The sequence below is a fragment of the Cupressus sempervirens genome, chromosome 9, assembly GCF_028749045.1.
Source record: "Cupressus sempervirens isolate cs-2001-9-10 chromosome 9, ASM2874904v1, whole genome shotgun sequence".
Lineage (NCBI taxonomy): Eukaryota > Viridiplantae > Streptophyta > Pinopsida > Cupressales > Cupressaceae > Cupressus > Cupressus sempervirens.
Genome location: NC_143126.1, coordinates 714640889 through 714649265, shown reverse-complemented (window position 1 = coordinate 714649265; position 8377 = coordinate 714640889). Strand labels below are relative to the sequence as shown.

General features: G+C 30.7%; 1 long non-coding RNA gene across 1 annotated transcript; it reads left to right on the top strand.

The window, feature by feature from the left end:
* Positions 1-4757: 4757 nt before the first annotated feature.
* Positions 4758-7205, top strand: LOC149540719 (uncharacterized). The gene is made up of 2 exons (XR_016356040.1): positions 4758-5171; positions 6929-7205. It is a non-coding gene; the product is annotated as an uncharacterized LOC149540719 (long non-coding RNA).
* The last annotated feature ends 1172 nt before the right edge of the window (positions 7206-8377 follow it).

Sequence of the window (8377 nt, the reverse complement as noted above, 5' to 3'; positions counted from 1 at the left end):
CTTAGTATTTTTTAAAAAATCAATTTTATGTGTAACTGAATGTAATTGTCTATTTATGAATGATATCAGTGTTAGTGAGCAGATTTTTCTTTTCACAAACTTAACCAAATTACCCTCTAATGCCGAAAACCTAAGACAAGATTTGTAATCAATAGTTGAGATGTTTGCAATGGTTACATGCAAATGTTCTCTGAATTTTGATTTGAAGGTATACATCCCTTCTTCAAATAAATATAAATTTTGGAAATGCTTTAAACTTGAAAGCAATAAAGACTTACACACATATACCTGTAAACAAAGAATAGATGCAAAAGAAGCTTAAATATAAAGAAAGTGAACACAAGGAACTGGTACATAGCTCACTTCCTCACATTCACCAATGAAGATTAAATAGAAAACATAAGAAAGTTTATATTACCTTTCAATGAATAACTTATGTGAAAACAAAATTCCAAACTAAGCTACATATTTGCATTATCAATGGTACTGAAAAATGATTACAATAAGACACAACTCAATGTCATCCAAAGAATCAGTAATCAATTCATAGACTCAATAATGCTTCCCCCTTTTATTCAATCTCAAAGAACAAACCCGCATATTCAATTTCAAAGAACGAACCCAAATTTTTAGAATCTATACAATCTATGACATTAAAAAAATGAATCTCTCTCTAAAAACAAAGACAAAAGACTCCCTCCTTGAAGTATAAAAACCCCTAAAGAAGCAAAACCATGGCACATCCCCTCCAATTACAATAAATATTGATCTTGATAATTTTTTGGTTATGTAACCGATTCTTGAAATTACTTTACATTTGTATTGATAGGATAATATTTTATTATTATAAAATAATAAAACATTATTATTATAAAATAATAAAACATTATTATTATAAAATAATAAAACATTATTATTTAATGATATGTATTGATTGGTTATTGGCAAGAAGATTGACTTTGGACATATAAATAATAGAGACTTTATGTTGTATGATACGAGATGCCTAAACTCATCACATCAGATTTTGAAATAGCAAGCTGTGAATTTTCTCTGCTTTGAAGATTTTTAATGGCTCACAATGTAGTTACTCAATTTATCATTGATTAGAATAAGCCAAAGAGTTGACACTTCTATTGGGAAGCATGAGAATGTATGCATTACATTATTCAGGTGATTATTGTGAAATGTGGAAAATCCCAAACTCATGGGGCAATCATGCTTCTAAATTTGACCAAACAAGTGCCTTTGTAATGTGCATTCAGACTTACAAACTCCTTGACAAATTGAAGGGTGCAAGAACATGACACATTCATTGAAAGACTGATGAAAGTCTTCAATCAAAACCCCACCATCTCGCAACACTATAAGTTTTGAAGTTTTGTGATGCAGCTATCATCTACTCGATAACCAGAAATCTTTATTTTAGCAATTTATTTCTTCCACTAAGCTTTGGAGATATACCAAAAAAAGACAACCGGCTACAACATCAAGGCTTTCTAATTTGAAATGTGAAGCATTCATGTGAATACTATATCATTGTGTCTTCATAAAAAGTATTCTTAATAGGATCAAGTGTCTCCTATTAATGGGTAGCCCTACAAACCAGTCTTAATATGGACTCAATCTCCTTGCTTACTTGAATTTTGGCATTATTGCACGTGTGAGGCTCGATTCCATGTGCCAATAAGACATTTAACCTCTTCAGCTTGAAACCCATTTTGATATCATGGTTTTCAACTACTAGAAAAAAAAGAAACAATCTTGAAGTTTTGTTCTATGTCCATCTATCATGACCACTTTATCCATTACTCCACTAATTTTTGTGCCCTTGAATTCATGCAAAATAAGCTTTCCAAAGAGAAGCAAGATAGAGGAAGTTGGATATTTGCAACTATGAACTCTTGAACTCATGTGCCTCGTACCAACAATATCTGACATGGCACTATGGCACTAGGAGAACTGTGTTATCAATTCATGAGTATTAGAACACTATGGCACTAGGAGAACTTTGTTATCAATTCATGAGTATTAGAACTCTAAATTTGAATCTACTTGTCAAAAATCAAAGTACCAAAGAAAGAGAGATAAACCATTTGAAGGCTCAATATTATTGGTCCCTATCGTTTAAGGCAAGGACTAATATTTTCAAAGGGCTTCATTTGGCATTAGTTCCTACATTGGGCTCCATTAAAATTACACACATATTTTATATACCAAGTCCATATATTTCTATTTGTTAAACTAATTTTTTTCCTCCAAATTTCTAATTTTCTCATTTACTCTAATGATTTTTCTTGGGGATCTTTTTTTTTTCACTGAATATTTATCATAAAATTGGTGGCAATCAGTGGCTAATTATTGCACATTATGACAAGAGGTGTGTAGAGTAATGGACGTGGCTTTTGCATGTCATTATTTCATTAAGAGTATCAAAAATATTAAATTTATCTTTCCACTTTAAACCTAAACAAGATTTTTTCTACAAATTTTATGTAACCTAAGTTGATCTTTGTTCATTTGTATGTGTAGAGCCATTTGAATCTAGAGGAGGATGATGAGCTTCCAAGATACAAAACTGAAAGGGCATGCAACCTTCCTATTCAAAATTGTCTTGTTGTTTATATAGTGGAGCTCTTCTAGTAAGGGAGAATATCTCAAAATATTGGGTCTTGTTTTGCATCTGTCGTATCCCTGGATTGAGCTTTAAATTGGGGTTTCCTTTACTAGGTTTGATTTTAAAGCTTAACATAGTTCAATTGTAGAAAATTTGAAACTACGAATGTCAACATATTTTAATTAACTAAGTAGTAACTTATATTCATATTCAATGTGATTTAGCCTAGAAATTTGGGATTTTACGGCAATTTCTCTGAATCTTGTACTTGTTTTGTTTTATCTTTGTATTCAAGGCATTTTCCATTTTATCAAAAGCTTTGATTGTTCTTCAATTTCTATGAATTATGTTGTTGGATATGCTCTTTTTTGTTTGAGTTTCTCTGGTTCATTTTTGTCATCAAAGCTAGGGTTTATATAAGTTCTACGTGTACATTCTTTTTTAGAAACCTAACAATGGTTATGATTCTAGTCATACTTGATGATTGCCACAAGCTTTCCTATGGCTAGGGTTTCAACTAGGTTTGTATTTACTTTCTTTGCATGATATATGTTTAAATTAGATAATATTTTTCATTCCTCTAAACCTACAAGAATTCAGAGTAAACCATAGCTAAGTAAAAACCCTACAAGTTGAACAAGTGTGTATGAGAAAAATATCAAATTAATGATTTGTTAATGTTAAGTTTCAGGATTTGCACCCTTTACTGAATTGGAAAACGTTCAGTAACCCTTACTTAACATGGGATTCACTTCACTATATGGGACTGGACAGTGAGATGAAACCTTCGGATTCTAGGCCAGCTCCTATTGAATCTCTCAGTGATAACCTCTTAAAACTTAAAGAAAACTTGAGGGAAAAGGGGAAGAAGTTACTGAAAACCAAACCTAAACCTAAAGTTTAAACTAAGGAAGTGATACACCAAAGAGGGATATGGAAATGTAACCCACATGTAACAGAGAGGATTATATAGCTTTATGAAACACAAATGAAGCACAACTTCCTGTAAAGGCTTGCACAAATGATTTATAATAAGGTTTTCCACTGAAGCTTACAAGGAGAAAGATAAACTAATACCTCTCTTTGACCAATTTCACCTAAAAAAAATGTCATAACCTGCAAACAAACTTACTGTTCTACACAAAGGTGCTGAAATGAGACAGAAAAATAAGGAATAATGAAACATTCACAAGTTAACCTATCCAATCATTTAAAAATGTACACAAAAATTGTAGAAAGGAAAAGGGCTAACTAGTAACTTCATCAAGCATAATCACACTGCTGTTACTTGTATTATATTTCCAGAAATGAATTACAGACTCTATAGAATGAAGTCCAGGACTTAGAGAATAGCCATAAAACTTCTATCCATAAAATTAGAACCCCATAAAAAGAGCCTTCAACTCATACTTATGCACAACTCACCCAACTGCATTTAGAAAGTCATAAATGCTGGGTCAGATTCAGCCCCAAAGGCCAAACTTGAGTCTTTGAAAAGACTTCAAAAGGTGTACAAAATAGCCCCAAAAGGCATGGTCTGGTAATATCATCAACTACCCCTCATAACTGCAGTCACATCTCCTGGTAGGCCTCCAAAAAAGTCTCCAAAATGCAATAACTCCTCATCTAAAAAAAAATCCTCACCCTTGACTCAACACTTAGTCATATAAGTTTGCAAAATATGTCTTTTAACCCTTTTAAAAGGAAAATAAATATTTATTTCCTATTATAATACTTATTAAATGATTTATATCTTAAAAATAAAATATAAAGCATCTAATATTTATTAATTAATAACTTATTATAATATAATTTATTCTTTCTTATTTTAATAAATATTAATTATTTTATATAAAATATTAAGTGATAAGAATCAATCACTTAATATTTTAATAGAATAATTAATGTTTATTAAAATAACAAAAAATATAAATTATATTATAATAAAATACCATTGAAGGAAATATATTTAATTTTAACCCTTTAAAAGAATTAAAACAAAACTTTGGAAAAAAAATAAAAATAAAATGTTGATCTCGGGTAAGAAAGGAATTGGGTGAAAAGCTTGCAACTATTGAGAAATGAAAACATTGTAAAAACTCCTCCTCCTTATCCCAGATTTCAAATATTATGCAAAAGAACAAAGGGCAGGAGATATTATTCGACTATCCTAGAAGGTTTTCATTTTGTCATTTCTTACTTTGCTGGTTTGGAGTTTTGGAAGGTTGGAGGATGAGGGTTCAAGCTTGAATGCATCGTCATTTGGAAGAATTTGATGGCCTTTGCACAGGTGCCATGTTTGAGTCTGGATTTTCTTTACATTTTGGTCGGCTTTGAAGCTATGGCCGCTGCTATTATGATCACTCTCCTCTTGAATCCGCCATGCTGAAGAGTTGAAGTGTATCTCGTTTGCTATCATGGATATGGGTTTTGTTGGTGTTTGAAGCCGTCATGAATGTTGATGTCGCCCTATGTTTGAGAAACTTGTCAATTTTCTTCATGCACATCATTTGCTAGCCTTCACGCACAGAGATTTATTGGAAAAAATCTGGAGGTATGCTTTCACTTTTGCAATGAAATTTTTAATGCACCATTACTTTGAAACCCGAGTAGGGTTTGTTGTTGTGCTAAAAAAAAGTCCAAACCATTATAATCTGCCATTGTTTGGGAGAATGTTTTTCCATTTTATACACCTGTAGGTTGCATTTTGAGAACCTGAATGGGTTGATTTTGCCTGAATTCGCCATGATATTTGCTAGAAGTTGTTTGAACCCATACATTCTTTTGGGACGGCTTATGAGTATCAGATCTACACGATTTTTTATATCATTTGCTAGGCCTTTTGCACACCAATGGAAAAAGATATATCGACTTTCTATGTAATACACCTGCTGAAGCATGTTAAGATAGTGATTCAATGCATTTGAGAAGAAACCTTGCTAAAGAGTTTGCAAGTTTTTTTTTTTTTTTTTTTTATAATCTTGAAGCCACCATGTGTATGATTGCTTGAAATGTCTTTCAGTTGTTTTTTTTTGGAAAATCTGTTACTATCTCTAGGCTTCAATGTTGTTCTTGTATAACATATCTTCCAGCTTAAATTTACCATATTTTCCAGCTATTTTTAGCAAATTGTATTCCATAAAAAATACAACTGGGGGCTCTTTTTGCCTGTCAAAACAACCTCTTTTGGATCTGTATCTGTTATATCATTAATCATTTAAAGATCAATATTCAATCTCCAATGCTATTGTGAAAAACTAATAGCTGCTTTGGCGCTAGGGTTTAGTTCATTTATGAAGCCATTTCTATTTCCGCTATGCTATGTCTATTTTGAATGAAGTCGACGACCATCACACGAACTTGCACTATTCTTATTATATTTGCTGAAAGCTTGAAGATGAAGCTACTATTGATGAGAGGTTTACTGTATTGATACTTTGCCGGGTTTTGTCTGCATAATTGCTAGAACCTTTGTGCTGTTACCATGACTTATCACTTCCTTTTGAAGTTTCTATACAAACTGATGTAACTTTTAATTACAATTGAGAGTACCTTGTTGTCATATGTTTGAAATATGAAAACCATTTCTTTTATTTTCTTTTATCTACTGCAGCTGTCTACCTGTACATGTTTTATGAAGATCACATTGTTTGATCCCCATAGTGAGTAGCACCAAGACTAATAATGTATATCTGTGACTATAAATATTATATTCAAAACAAAAAATCGGGTAACCCACTTCAATCTATTAATTCCATCCTTACCATAAGGAAGCTCCACAGATAGGGCATCACTATTAACATTGCTTGAGAAATACTTTATTTGATTTCCGTTGTCCTACTGTCATGTTCCATAAGGTGTTTCTTGTTGATTGCCAATTTGCATGTTTCCATTGTGGATGGAAAAATCTGAATAGACGTTCTCAATGCTCAATACAAACATAAATGACTTGCTGTAAATACAATTTATATTTGAGGTACTTGTCATTTTTGCTGAAAATAAGATGCAAACAACATTCCTCAATATCTCTATTTGCTTGTTGCACATGTTCATAAATAACTTCATAATAGAGATTTGTTAGTCTATTCATCTTCTCTATCCTGTTGCATATCTTATGAGGTTCAAGCACGGGCTCATGACACTCACAAATGGTTTTATTTCTTTCAGCACTAAATGCCAATATCACTGCTTGTTTTCTTTCATGACAGAATGCATTGACAGATAGAATATGTAGTCGTAGAGGTAGGTAGTCATTGCTTAAATCCCTTAGGATCTAACATCAGTTGCTTTATGTTTTTCCAATTGCTGGAGAGAGTGGAGCTCAGAGTTGGACGAGTGCGGCAGGGATCTCGGGAACACATATCCAGTTTATAACCAGTCAAAGCAGCAGGCAATGACTGGTTATCTCTATCACTATTTCTTTTGTGCATATGTATTTCTGTTTATGCATTTCTTTATGAAAGAAACCTAGCTAATTAGACTCACGGCTTGTGTGAGATCTTCTCTAATCAGCATGTTAATTCATTTCATACTTGTAAAAATGAAAATTGTACATATTAGTGATGATCTATACAATGAACATTGTATCTCTTTTGTGCATGGTTTCATATATGATTGCAAAAAAAAGATGGAATAGTAATGAATAGAAAAAGTATGCTTCTTTTTGCAATGTTACTTTCTATGGTGTTACTTCCTAAAATTCAGCATGTGTAAAATTCGGTAACAGCTAAAAAGGTTTTATTTTTATTTTTAATTTTGTTGAAATTTAGTGATTTAATACACACACACTTGTATACATACATACATACATACATACATATACATATACATATACACACATGTATATATAATTGTTATACACACACACACATGTATATATAGTTTCTATATTATTAAATTGAAGTACTATATATCTACACAAAGAGATATATATCTATAGACTAAGGGTTTCCAATAAAAAGATAACTAGGTTGTTGTTTTAAAAAAACAACTTAAATTAAAATTAAAATTAAAATCATTTTCTTGAACCATTACTAATTTTTTTTATCTTTGACAAAATGGATGCATATATGTATAGGCAAATTCTCTTTTCTTTTATAAGAATTTAAATTACAAGGTCTTACTATAATATTTTTGAAAAAACAACTTAAATTAAAATTAAAATTAAAATCATTTTCTTGAACCATTACTAATTTTTTTTATCTTTGACAAAATGGATGTATGTATAGGCAAATTCTCTTTTCTTTTATAAGAATTTAAATTACAAGGTCTTACTATAATATTTTTGAAAGTTCTATAAGTTGAATCATGAACAAAATTTTATAACCATTTACATTTTTTAAAAATAGATCAAAACTATAAGCCTACAAGAGTAGCCTTTTAATATATACTAGCTAATGCATATTTTATTCCATATACACATAAGAAGTCAAAAAATATCTGATTTCTTCTTATTAACAACAATATGTAAATTCTAATGAACTTCCATTTTTAAAAATCATTTTCTTTCCATTGTTGATTTCTTTTTTGACAAAATAGATGCATACATGTATAGGAAAATTATCTTTTATTTTATAATAATTTAAATTACAAGGTCTTACTAAATTTTTTGAAAGTTTTATAAGTTGAATCATGAACAAAATTTTATAACTATTTACATTTTTTTATAAATAGATCAGAGCTATATGTCTACAAGAGTAGTCCATTAAGATTTTTATTCCATATACACAAGAATATCTACAATTATATCTAACAAAGAAT